The sequence below is a fragment of the Oreochromis niloticus genome, linkage group LG19 (assembly GCF_001858045.2).
Source record: "Oreochromis niloticus isolate F11D_XX linkage group LG19, O_niloticus_UMD_NMBU, whole genome shotgun sequence".
In the NCBI taxonomy this organism is placed as follows: Eukaryota; Metazoa; Chordata; class Actinopteri; order Cichliformes; family Cichlidae; genus Oreochromis; species Oreochromis niloticus.
The window spans coordinates 12,837,636-12,851,859 of record NC_031983.2 but is presented as its reverse complement, the minus strand read 5'-3'; the positions used below and the strand labels follow the sequence as shown (position 1 = coordinate 12,851,859).

Below are 14,224 nucleotides of genomic sequence, written 5' to 3'. Positions count from 1 at the left end.
CAGACACTAGGGCTGTAATTTGGTCCCCCTAGCCCCAACCGAGGCAGAAACATCCCTGACAAATCCCCTTGTTTTTAAGCGGGGATGATAGTGTATAACCATTATAGTTCTCAAAGCTTTTACTGTAGGGATTGTCTTGGTAACACTTTACTTCGAGGTGGCCTTATTTCAGTGTGCAGCCAATTATGGAAAAGTCTAAGTAGGAAAAAAACTGTTTCAGTGAAAATCCTTTGATTACATTAAGTTAATGCAGAATCCAAGGCGGCTACAATGTCAAAACAAGCAGCTACATCTGTACACTCGCTCTTAGTGCTGTTCTAATGTTGTAAGCACATTAGGCACGAGAGAGACTTCTATTAAACACTGCAAAAGTAAAGTGTTACTAGGCTTTTACGCAAGGTTGAGAGGCTGATAAGAAACCGGGGGAGATGCAACATAGGCGGCGGGAGAAGAGAGAAATACTGTAGGCGTCTGTGCCCCACTGTGTATGATCTTCACATGTTCTGGCTTATAGCTGTCATTAATGAACGTCTGACAGGGTTATTCACCGGAGACTCTGAGGCAAGAAAATTCAACACCTCCAGCAATACATCATCACTCTTCTATCATTCATATCCATGAAGAACACGACTCCATATGTGGAGAGAGCCTGTCTTTGAAATGTATGTGTAATACTTGTTATTAAAGCGATTTTTCAAATATACAAAACATAAATCTAAAATTTTAGAGGAAGAATTTGAAATTTAATAAAAGTGCTCCCAACAACACCTCCCAAAAAAAATGACTATTATTCCCTGAGTGTCGACTGGAAGGCGGTCGACTCTTTTTTAGACTGCCAACATTAGGATTACACCCTTAGCCAACAACAAGTGATGGGCAAACTGTTCCTTGATCATTTTCTCAGCCAATCATTGAGCCGTATTTTTTTTTTTTCACTTGGCAACAGACCTGTAAATCTTAATTGTTAGATTCATAACAATTATGGTAATCAGGGGAAACTGATGAAGTACACAGTATGTCAAAGAGTATATAACTAAACATTATTACAGCTACTAGTGAGGAAATGGGACAAGAGTTGAATAAGTGAAACATGTTTTTAACAGACACACTGGTCCTGGGTTTCTGTAACTCCTCTTAATTGTTATTTTACCTTTGTAATGAAAATGTGTGCATGGAGTTTAAATCCAAATTTTAAAAAAGAATACGCATAGAGAGGTGAGAATAGCAATAAGGAAGAAGTAAATAAATAATGTGGTTTTATGACATTTAATTCACTAATAACATCTTTTACTCACTTTCAAATTCTTGCCACTTAATTAAACCGTAATGATATAATTATTAGCCTTAAATTAAAGACGGTGTCTTCGGTCATTAATCCCTTTATGGGAGCAGATGATTTGAAATTATTTCTTTAACATTTTTGCCCAGTTGGGTTGAGTGAAAATATAAACTTGGAAAGGAGCACATCGATATGTTTTTGTGTCTCTCATTCGAGTCATGAAAATCTTAAGGAGGGATGAAATGCTCCTCAACATTCACTAAATGAAACTTTCATTTCTTGATGTGGTTGATGTGACCAGGTGATTAAAGAAAACTATTAAGTAATTTTATTTTAAATATTTAGGTTTCATTTTTAAGATAATATTTTAAATCTTCAGTTACAAGCGGGCAGTTTTTTGGTCGACAAACTGCACTCCCTGTGTTCTCACTACTCCCATCTTATTTGTGGGTACAGGCAGATCTTTTTTCATTCACAGCACATTATCTACATCATTATTTTAATTAAATACAAAAATAATTAGAGTATTTCTCATTCATGTGGATTTTATCACGTGACGGTGATGATAAAAAGTTGTTCTATATATAAAAAGCATAATAAATACAGTGTCTACTATGTCTCAAGATGCTTTCTACTGACCCTCCCTCCATCTGGCTGAAACCGTGCTCCAGTTGGGCACCCTAATGTGACGGGATGTATTGTGATGATTGCGAAAATGACTTGGACTCACGCGGAGTGCTAAATGGACTCTATAAGAGCCGGCTATATCTGGACAGCACAGTTCACATCCACTTTATTTTCTGGTTTTATTAATTTTTAATATTAAAGGCTAAAACGGCCCACAGTGTTATAGAGACAAAGAGACCACCCCCCGAAGACTAGCATTTTAAATTGATGTCAAGTGAGAGGCGGCAATTATTCAAAAAGTATTTTTAACCTGTGAATCAGAACAAGACGTATTACAATGGATGCGCACGGGCAACAACGATTTTTGCAAGGAAAAATTTGAAGAACGACAATGAAACTGAAGCATGCTAATGTGGGTAGCAGACTGAATTGGTCTTTTTCACCAAGTGAGGTTATTACAGTTCTTAATTATGCTGTCTAGACTTTGTTCATCTTCACTCAGTACAGCTGGCCAGTTGGAGATGCGGCATAAGTGCGAGACCATTAAAAGCATATCATAACATCATCAGGCCATCATACAGGAATAAATGCTTACATTTGGAAATGGCATTAAAGCATCGTTCTTTTTCTAACCATAAACATTTAAAACTGAATGCACTGGATATACATAACTAGCATGGAAAAGCTAAGCAGATGAGTGGATTATCAAACAATATTAAACATTATCATGTATGTGAGACCTAAGTTTGGAAAATGAAATAAAAAAACAGCTACATCTATCACCTTATAGCACCATTTGCAACATTTCTATTGTAGCTGTATTTTAGCATCTCTGTATTCTGATAGTGTTTTTCTCTATTTGGAGCATTTTCTCACCCTGTATTGCATCGTATTGGATTGCTCTTATAAACCACTTTGGTAATAAAAGTGTCAGAACATTTTCTGTACTGCTACACCAAATGTATCATGAATGAGGAAGGGATAAGTGAGAGAAAAGAAAGAAGAAAGGCATCAAGTGAGCTGCAGCCGGTAGCCAATAAACCATATTCAGATCACAATGCTGGCACAGTTGCTCAGTTTGCTAAAAAGCATTTTCATTCCTCGTTTGTGGTACAATCAGTAATAAATGCTGTTACTGGTCTGTTTGACAGAACAGTGTAGTAATCAGTCATGTGCTGATAATCCATACCGATTGGTCACAGAGCAAAAAGACAGGAGCCCGTTTGTGTTCTTCCAACTGCAAATAGAGCCTGTTATCTGCTGCTCGATGTCCAGATGCATTGTCTGAATAATCACCTTGTGAAAACCATCTTGCTTGTGCTTTGTGCCTAACATGTCTGACGTTCTATTTCTATGTTTCGTAGAGACCAGGAACCAATTTGGGCTCCAGCAGGCCTTGAGACAGTCAGGTAGGCAAGAAGGGAGGCGATAGCTGAACAGAACGAACAGCCAGCCATACATATGGATCAGGTCGACAGGCTGAGCATTAATGGCCTCCCTCTGGAATCTAAAACACCAGCACAGGCCAGAGAGGAGCTCCTGGGGGAAATCAGAATACCAGCAGCCATTCAGGTCAGCTTGTACTTGTTCGCTGCATGTTACAGCTCCATTTTCTTCCCCCACCCTCACAGTCAGAGAGCCTTCTCAGAGGTGATTTATACGCTTGTATTATGTATTGAGCGGAGAGCATTGTTGACTGCTTTCTGCAATACAATTGGGTTTCTGTTGAGAGTGGTTTGTAGAAGGGTGAAATATGGTTTAGATGAAAGGCTTGATTATGTAAGGCGACAAGGTGCTGCTTTTGCTGTTAGAGAAGTATTTTAATATAATTCGGGTGGCACTACAGAAGCCTCTGCTCTCTACAAAATCACTATGAAGGAGCAGAAACTAAAATGATTTGTCAAATTGTTATTGTTAACAATATTATTCATTAATGACAAATGAAATATTTCCTGGATATAGCGGATGGATGTTTATTTAGATTTAGCTGAGTGTCTGCCCCTCCCTCAGCCTGGTTCTTCAGCCTTCTTCCTGCTAAAAGGGAGTTTTTCCTTCTCACTATCGCCAAGTGCCCATTCACAGAGGCCTGTTTGATCGTTAGGGTTTTCTCTGTATTATTGATGGGTCTTTCAATATATAAAACACAATAAAACTGAATTGATTTAACTATATTTTTATAGTGAGTTTTCAGCACTTTTCAGCACCTGACAGTGCTCGCGTGCTCTCCCTCCAGCACACTCTTATTTCCAGTATGATGCCTATCTACTCACCACTGTTTCATAAGTGCCCATTTATGACCATATACTGAGGCATTTGATATGTTTTGCCCTTACTGTCTTACTACAGTTCTTAAAATACAGTTCTTTAAAAGTCTCATTTCCACATTAAGGACAACAAAGTTTAGAATTTAATTTCACTTTATTAATTTTGTCATTTTCTGTGCCTAGGCCATAACTTTATTGTCTCGTATACTGTATTTACAAGAGTAGGTAGACCTTGATTTTCCACTAAGCTACAATATGTGCTTCCAGCCCTGAAGTCGACACACACGTGTATTTTGCCCTTCAATTTTGTTTAAGATTTTGGGGAAAACCAAGCACCAAAACGTGTACTTCCAATGTGACTACAGTACGATATAGTAAGAATGAGTCAAATGTCGAATTATTTAAAACACAAGCAGAAAAATACCTGACACACAACAATAAAAAGGGGGGAAGTAACATCGTACAATTTCCCTACTGACAGTAACCACAATATTGCATACTGCAAGCAACCCAGTTGCACCCTGACTAAGAGATGTCATTATTTCATTTTCTGCCGCTTGCTATCGCTGTAACTCATGCTGCTCTCCCGTGCAGCGATCTCCCCATCTTAGAAATCAAACAGTACAACTGAAACACTTTCATTCTGCCCGTTCCAGTTATTCAAAGAAATGTAGGCGCTTACTGACTCATGGTGCAGCTACAAGTAACACCACCTCACAGCATGACTCCTGAAATGTTGCCATTTGTCACATGGAGCGTCTTACAAAGATGGTTTTCTCGCACACTCAACAAACCTCTGTTTTTTTTTTTCACTGTTCAACCCTGCTGTTCCGTATACGTCACAGTCTACAGTAATTTAACCCATTTTATTCTTCCCATCGAAAGTGGTGGGAGAACAAAAGGCTTTATCCGCTCTAGTTTAAGAATGCTGACAATGTGACTGTCATAAGCAGGACTTGTGACCTTGCTAAAGTGCCATTCCCACCCACACACCCATCATATCAATACTGCCTATGTCCTCACCAGTAAAGTTCTTGTAAGCAGTGACTTGTGACTGTGGCAGGACATTGGTGGCTATTCAGAACTGGTGTACTATTCATCAAAGAAATAATGTGTAATTGTTTTGATGAAGGAAAGACAAATCCCTTGTATAATTAACATATTACCCTCTGCAAAAAATACCCATAGTAATTTAGAAGTCAATTTTTTAAAATTCCCAAGTACTAAAGACATTTGATAATAAATATTTTGTAAAGCATTTCTGTTTACAGAGACCAAAATATAGACTTTTGAGTAAAGGGAGATGCACTCAACACATGCTTTGACAGTCAGAGCAGAATGATAATCAGTGGTAAAGTAATACGGGACACAGAGCCAGGCCCGATAACACATGCTGAAATGGTCACAGTCAATATAACTTCATCTACGTCCATGCTCCATCTCTGCTGCCTTGAATTAGATCAGTAAAAACAACTAAATTTGCAAGCAAAGTGTTAATTTAAGTGTGAAAGCTTTAGCAAAACTGGTCCTTTTTTTAGAGTCCAACAGTGCCAGAGTCAATACAATTGGGAAACATGAGCTCTGCGCTGACACTCGTGTGTGTGCTCGTGTGTGTGAGCGCACCCATACCTCCTGGACTCAACACATATCACTCACTGATAGACTCCAACTGGTCAGCCCTATTCTTCCTACCCTCCATCCATCCATTTCCATCGTTGTGCTTCTTCGCTCTGTCTTTATTGCTGTCCACGCAGGGCATGTGTGTGCGTGTTCGGGTGTGTGTTTTGCTACTATAGATGAGGCAGAGGGACGGCTATGTCTTGATGCGGCAGCAGCAGCAGTAGCAGCAGCAGCCTGTGGAAACAAAGGCAGGGTGATTTATAGCCCCGTACTGAGAGCATAAATCACACCTGCAGTGCCGCGCCTTTAAACGCCCTGCGTCATGACAGCATTTACCTTTTATAAATGATTGGGCTGAACCTCCCATGGAGCCCGAGACCACAAAGCTCACTCACTCCCCCATCTAACTCTTCCTTTGTTTCACCTCTCTCTCTCTCCCTCTCCCTCCGTCTCATTTCAATTTTCTCTCCCTATCTATCTCGCATGTCATCCTCTCTTTGCTCTCGCATCTCTCTGCTTCTGCCTTCTCTGTCTCTGTCGAAATTTCGCCCTCCTTCTTCATGTCCCGTCAATCCTCTTTCCTCCTATCTGTCCTCACCACAGCCTCTGTTTCTCCATTTGCAGGGCATGATGGGATGCTCCCAGTGGCGCTTTGCGCCGCACTCACCCAGTGTCGACATCTGTAGGGGATATATAGCAAAAGCTGCTTAAAAGGCGGCCGCAGCATCCACAGCCGTTTAGGAAATGAATGTGTCAGTCTTGGCCCTATCTGCCTTCCTCATGGCCACTTTTGTGTGTGGCAAATACACAACGAGGAGGAGGAGGAGGAGGAGGAGGTGTTGGGGGAAAAATTACACATACACACACTCACACATACACACATAATGGCCACACCTGTGTCATGGAGGAAGTGTGAGGCAGAGAATACACAGCCCCAGCTGCAGGAGTGTGGCTACAGATAAAGGTGACGTCTTGAGGCCATTACTTATCCAGCACAGCAGCAAAGGTTTGCAGATATTATACCTGCTGTCTCCACATAATAGCTCTGGGTTGGAAGCCACGCATACACATTTGGATACACACACAGCATCCGCACGGATGCAAACAAAGCGAGCGCAAGCAGCATGGGACACAGGCAGGCCCACACATATTCAGACCGCAAATTTATACACATTTTCAGCGCTAAATCGCAAACACACAGACACACACAGCGAGCCCTCGCCTCACTGACTTAAAACAGATGAAAGAGCTGGTAAATGAAATCTGACTCAACAGTTTAAAATGCAGCTCGGCAGCGCTGTGAGCATCAGTAGAATAAAACGACAATATTCCTCAAAGCTGCCACAGCAGCAGCCAGCGGGAGTATCTAAACAGAGGTTTGTTTTAAGGGCTTGCTTTCCTTAAGGACACGGCATGTCTGGTACAGGTGTGGGAGAAGTATTTTGCTTTTGTTGGTGCAAAACACACTGTGGAAAACTCCCTATTTTAGATGAGTGTCTGCACATTAGGCGCTCATTATCAAAGTGACAGCACTGTAGAAAATACGTGAAGTAAGTGCGTTTTACAATCCTAAACCTTGCCGTGCAAAAAGAATGAAAAAACGCATCTTTATTTCTTTCACTTTTCAACTTGAAACTCTAAAAGTAAGTGACATGGGTGCCCTGTAACACCTAGCTCAGCTGCTACCGTGAACTACAATAGCTACTATTGTTCTAGTTCAGCAATTTTACATGTAAACCAAGAATTAATTTGAGTTCCCAGCAACTACACAGATGTGTCTACGCTTTATGATAAGAAACTTGGCTCAACTACTTAAATCCTCCCAGTTGTTTTTCTTTTTTTCCCCTTATCTGAAAATTAGCATCTAAAAAAAAAGAGAAGAGATTACATTTATTATTTTAACACGATGCAACACATTTTTAAACACACATGCTGCAGCTCCTAAGTGGGAATCAAATTAACGACTAACTTCCACGCTGAACAGAACCCATCTCATCATGTCCCTGAACAACCTACAGCACGCACAGTGAATTTATACCATCCATGCATTAGCGCTTCATTTAGTCCCAATTCCATCTGTTAAATCCTTACACACTTGATCTTCTCTCTCTAGCGCGGGGTTCTCATATAGTTCCAACTTTTCATGGCAGCAAATGAAAAAGAGGGACCCGGACAGACAAGATGAATCGAAACCCAGCCAGTCATTTCAGCTCCAGTTTGAATGTGACAGTTGTTCTTTGTATTTGCGTTGGACAGTCTACAGTGGAAACGAGAGATGCCCTGCAAATGTGAGCTATTCCTCTGCCAGGATGCCGGTTGTTCTACTGTAACTGAGCAGGAGCCTGTGTGTGTGCAGAAAATAAATACCAGCACCCTTGCAGCGAATAAAGCTTTGCAGACATTCTCAAGGTCTAAAGAGATTTTTCTTTTTTTTTTGTAACAGACTATTATAATATACATTTATTAAAACAGACTCTAAATGTTAATGCTTTATGCATTAGCTAGAACATAGCTAGGGCTTTATGCTGTTGGCAGAAAAAGCGGTTTATTTACCGTTATGATGCTGGGAAGATGAAGGCGAAGAAGGATGACAGCTTGTCATGAATGTCAGCAAAAGACTGACAGTTGTAACTTTTTTCCCCCCTTTTGTGGAACCAGAATGACTCACTCATAAGTGAGACTAATGGTTTTATTCAAGAGGAAAGACAAACTCAAACATTCCCTCCTTTGGAGAACAAGCTAAAGCCCTCAGTGGAGGCTAAGAGGCTAATTTCCAGCTCCTATTAGCATGCCCTCTGTTAGTCTTGAGAAGCCTTGTGTGCAGCAGACCTGACCTCCATGTTTAAAACTGCACCTCAACACGGAGCAGGGCGTCCACTCCCCTGAACCTTACCTTGCACTGTCTGAGCTAAGGGATCAGTAGAAGCAATGGTCCATACTGTAGCTGCATGCACACAACCAACAAACATTGTTTTCTGTCTGGGGTTAATTGGTTTGATTACATGCCTTAGGCTATGGTGGATTCAGTAGGGGACTTTAGGCCTTGCAGTCACAAGGGCATATGAAGTATTCAGATGGTATTAATTAACTATTCATAGGAGTCTAGCCCTCTGCCCAAGGTAAGTGTTTACCTCATCTTTATCGCCTCCTGAAAGATCTCCTTTTATAGTTACTAAAAACGACTTGTCTACCTTCCTGAGTAAAGGTTTAACTATTTCAGCTATGCAAATTAATCTTGTCCCATCTGGTAGAAATGTTCAAAAAATGTCTTTGGCTATACGAAAAGTAAATATTTTTGATATGCCTGATCTGTCAGAATGAAATCTCAACAGCTTCGCTTTGCCAATCTCCCCATTAATAAAAAAAAAAGAAAAGAAAATCGGCAGTGCAGGGCATGAGTAAAACTTCGACATAGCTTAAAAGGTATGAAAATACAACCGTTTGATGTTTGAATCTGAACTCGAGGAAAGGTACCGGCTATCATTTAATTAGATGGTGTGACTTTGGATTAAAAAAAAATAAAACAGAACTCGAGAACTATTTAACCTGTGCCAGTTTTAATCTCCTGGGTGCTTATTAGGTAAGAAATACCTCCTCTATCAAGGAATGACTCTTCTTTAATCACTTTTTCTAGGGAGTTACTGGCCTATCAGGCAACAGCCACTCATGCATGAGCCAAGATTGTGCCCTAATCGAATCTTTAACCATTAGTGTAATAAATTATGAACCGTATCAGCATCCAAGGCCCGCCGAAGACTCCGCTGTGCCATTCGGTGCAGAGTTGCGCCGTGCCCTAAAATGTCAGGTCATCTTAACCTCAACCTGTACCATTTCAGTCTGAGATGTCACAGCTAAAGGCAGCGCAATGCTTCCCGACAGCAAAACTTTGCCCACAAGCAGCAGACAAAAAATACACAGTAATTATCTAAACCTGTTAATAAGAATACATTGCCACACATATATACAGTTATATCCACTCTTATGCAGGCAGCACCGCAAAGGCACAACATTTGCACGATGGCGTCAGCTGTTTACAGTGAGTGCAGACTCTCCTCTTTCTCCTCCTTATAATCTGCACCTGCTGCAGCCCCCAGCCATGCACTATAGCTGGTATACATTATGTGGCTCAACATCACGGGTAAAGAAATATATAAATAAATATAAACACTGGCTCTGGAACATGTTTTCTCCCTCCCTCCCTCCTCTTCCCTACACTGAGAAGTAATGAGGGGCTACCTGTAATTACAAGCAGCTGCTGTCTTCCCTGACGAACGCTAATTGCCAATAATGATTTTGGAGAGCTGTAAAAATTCACCGGCTGACGCTCTCTCCTTCTCGCTTGCTCTCTCTCTCTCTCCCCCTCCTCTTTTCCTCTCTCTGTGGTTTGTAGAGGCAGAGAAGGAGAGTTAAAGGAGAGAAAGGGAGAGAGAGGCAGAGAAAGAGGAGTTGGTGGGTTTATTCTCTCCCTGCCTGTGTCACAGTCGGGAGTGCAGTTAGCTAATTTCTGTTGCTGACATATCAGAACCCTCAGTCGCCTGTTTGCCATCTCTTTCCCTCTCTTCCTTTCTCACCTGTTTGCCATCTCCTTCACGGGCTGATAACAGCTTTATTAGAGCTATAATGTGCAGGTGGAAGTTTAAAGGTCCCGTATGAGCACGGCGAGGAACAGAGGGGAGTGTAGACAGGAAGGCTTAGGTGAATGGGTGAGGTGCCTAATAAGCCACATGCATAATTAAAAGACAACGATGCCACTAATTAATGAATGCTTGTGTTTGGCTGTGCGTTGTAATGGAGACAGCGTCAGCGGGAGAGAGTCTGTCTGAGGGAAATTGAATTAGCCCCAAAATAAAGGGAGAGGAAGACTGGCAGAGTTAGGGGACTGATGCTTCTCGGCACAACATCCCGGCACATTGCGAGCCGGTGTTACAAATCTTCTTTTGACAGAAAGTCTTTGCTTATCCTAATATTCTGATTTTATTTTGAGCAAAAGCGGAAATTCATCCAAATCTCGCCTTGTTCTGGATATATCATTCTGGCAACACGCAAAACCTGCAAATATGTCTAATGACTCACGAAGCGCTTTTCACCCTCGATAGCTGAGTTAAAGATTGTTCAGTTCTTCATATCACCGTGATGCACACACAGCCATGAATGTAGAGCACTGGGTTATATATATAAGTCACCGCGGTGCAACACTGATTGTCATTTCTAGCCGTTTGAGGTTTTCTTCAGTCCAGTGACCGCCCCCCCACCCACCCCAAACAGCTCTTCGCATGAACCAGTCCGTGCTTTTCATCTTTATCTGCCCCGGTGTTGAGCATCATCTTGTCGCTGTGATAAGTGTTCAATAACAGAGTGAACAAACACGCTGATGCGGTGGCATAAAGTCCACACATGAAAGAGTTTTTCAGTTTTACAACGCACAAACCCGCCCCACCTTTGACCTGTTATCAAAGGTACTATAAACGTGACACAAAAGGAAGCCTGAGTTCCCACCATTTGTGGCAACACGTTTACAGACTGTCCTCTCTGAGCAGTTATGACAGAATAGGCAATCAATGAAGCCCTAAAAGCACATGAGTTATGTTCTAGTTCACTGCACAGACCTGCTTTTGAATGATACTAATATCACTGTGTTTATCTACGGAAAAATGCACCATTTACAAATATTTCAATAATTAATTCATAATTAACATCAAATTTCCTGTTCCAGCTTCTTATGTGTTCTTTTTTTGTTTGTTTGTTTTGTTGCTTTTCCATATTTTACTTCATTGTAAACAGCATATCATTGCTTTTTTACATCATACACTTTTTTTAGTAATTTTTTTTGTTGCATTTTCCAAATTAACTAACCTAGAAAAGAATTATTTTTTAACTTCTGTCACAAGACATGTAAATCTTACAGCTTGTGAAAATGTCCCCAGCAAAAGGTCTCCAGCTTTAAATTTAAAGTAAAGATCAGAGCAAAAGGTAAGCAAGGTTTCTTCTGTGTATATTATACATAAACACAAAATTTGTCAAAATGCAAAAAAGCTAAAAGCTCGTAAAATAACAGTACATCATGTAAAGGATATGAATGTTTTGGAGAACAGGGTTGGTCAACTAAAACTATTCTAGTAGATTGGTTCACGCTGGTTATAGCAGTGAACAAATTTGGTTGATGTCTTCAATTTTCTTAGTGAGAAAGATAACCAGATTTCAACAGGTTGTTCTTAAAATTCTTAAACAATTAATTTTTTTACTTGATATTATAGTTTACATTTTCCCCCATTTAAGTAAGACCTTATAACAGAGCTTTAGGAATAAAATGTTCTTTCTGAATCACAAAGCTTTTACAAAACCTGCTTAAAATATGTGGGGTAAAATATTAATATTCAATTTTCTAATGAGTGAAAGACACTTTTCATTTCTTTACTTTTTATGCTTTTAGTATAACTAGTTTGTCTTCTAGTCCTACACATAATGCTGGATTTTTTTTTCAGATTCCTATTGGATTGCTGTTTTGTTTTGTGTATTTTTTAAATCAAGATATAATTAATTGTAAGCGAAAGTTTAATTTTAAAAAAATATTGCATAAAAAAAATCTATATATATGTATATTCATCCTAGATCAACTGAACGACAGGGATGTTCCTTTGAAATCAAACATGCATTTTGAATTAATTTTACTGTGTGTTGATCTGAAAATGAAAGAGACTAGTTTTAGCCGACCTAATCACCAGTAGCTCATCTCCAACATGGATTTATTCCCTCACTGCTTTGATCGCTAACTGCAGATTTTATGGACATCTGTGGTTTTGTAAAAGACCTTTGAACACGCTGAACTGTGGGAACCTCTTGCAATAAAAAGGTGCTTAAACACTATCTTATCTCAGCTGCCTTGAAAAGCTTAGGCGTTTATTGTGTGTTTATTACTCTGTAATTATTATACGAGCCGAAGTTTCTTCTCTGTGGGAAAATTGTCACGGCACTGACTCATATTGTCGCCGCAAATCGCCGCGAGATTCTTTATGTCATTTTCAAAAGTACAAAAGAATATTACTTTGAGCTTTTGGGAGGCAATAAAACAATATGATATCACCAAGTCTGATTGTCTCATTGTTTTCTTCGTAACACTGCGCAATACCCAGCAGCTGTATCCAGCCTCTTACCTCCTTATTTTCTTTCTCTAATGGGTAGGCAACCTGGAAAAAACGCTGCTTGTAATGATTTCATTGTTTGGAGAGCTCAGGCGAGTTCTGTTTTTTGAATCCACTGATGTCATGACAGCTCCGAAAACATTCCCATGTAACATGTGGCAAAAGGCCCTATTAAATTACATTGTTCTGGACTGAGCTTACTTTTGCACGCCATTACATACGTTCTCAGGTTGCAAATTGTTCTTATCTTCCCAGATGCAGAGTAACAGATGCAAAGTGACTGTTATCAGATTCTGCGTGGAATCATTAACTAATATGATTTGTTGAAAAAAACACCTGAAATGACCCGATTTGAAATTTTCAACTCCCTCATCTCACTACGGGGACTTCATTTATCTGCATAGGCCAGTGCAAAACTCTTAACAGGCTGAACCAGTTAAAGGCATATTTCCCACAGCCAGCATCTTCGGATTTGAATACGGTGCCTGATATTTGGTATGTAATAAGGGGCCTGCAGCCTTTCCCTCTCAGTGAGCAGTAAGGGCCCGTCTTCCCGATAATACCATGCATGGATAACTGAGTGAGACGCCATCAGATACTGAAACCAGCAGGCTTAAGGGAAATGAAATTTATTTGGAGGCAAGAGAGTGAGGGCGGCAAGGAAAGCGGCGAGGATAATTGAAACGGGGAGCGTTCAGTTGGGGAGAGAAATTGAGATGTTGTCACCAAGTCCTCCTTATCATCATCAGGACCACTGTGCAAAAGCAATTAAAGAGCCAAAAAGAATATCTGGAGTTATGCAGAATCCAAGAGAGCAGAACGCAAGTCAACAAGGTGCCCTGTGCACATCGCGAGCACGAGCGCAAACACACACGTGCAGCCTGTGAAGAAGAAGAGGACTCGACTGACAGATTGCACTTATTTGCGTTCGTTTTGTCGAAAATGTTTCAGTCTCCAATTTGAAATTACACTATGGGCCAATGAGTTATTCATTAAAGTCAGATTGATCTGCTGTTGACCATTGCTTTGCTTTTCCTATAACATGGACATGCTATGTTTAAACGCTAAAAAATATTACGTTTTGAGCATGATTTCATGACTAATAATTACATACACGGCCCACAATGTCACATATTTCACATGTTTCATTTCAGCCAATTATTATAAATAATAATTGGCTGAAATGAAATATGTACCACAATATGTACAATGATGGCACGAGTCCAGTTTGTTCTAGCTGTGTGTCATCTAAGAGGCTCCGGGTGCAATTATCTTTTTCCTCCTTTGTTTTGTTT

At 40.3% G+C, this 14,224-nt stretch overlaps 1 long non-coding RNA gene across 2 annotated transcripts in view; it reads right to left on the bottom strand.

The window, feature by feature from the left end:
• The window catches only part of LOC102078006 (uncharacterized), a 66,593-nt gene that overhangs the window by 42,602 nt on the left and 9,767 nt on the right, over positions 1–14,224 (bottom strand). The window contains exon 1 of one of the 2 annotated variants that reach the window (XR_002057412.1): positions 4,853–4,946. The exons of the other annotated variant lie outside the window; for it this stretch is intronic. This is a non-coding gene — a long non-coding RNA (uncharacterized LOC102078006). Of the gene's footprint in view, positions 1–4,852; positions 4,947–14,224 lie in introns of those variants that run through there. 2 annotated transcript variants of the gene reach the window in all.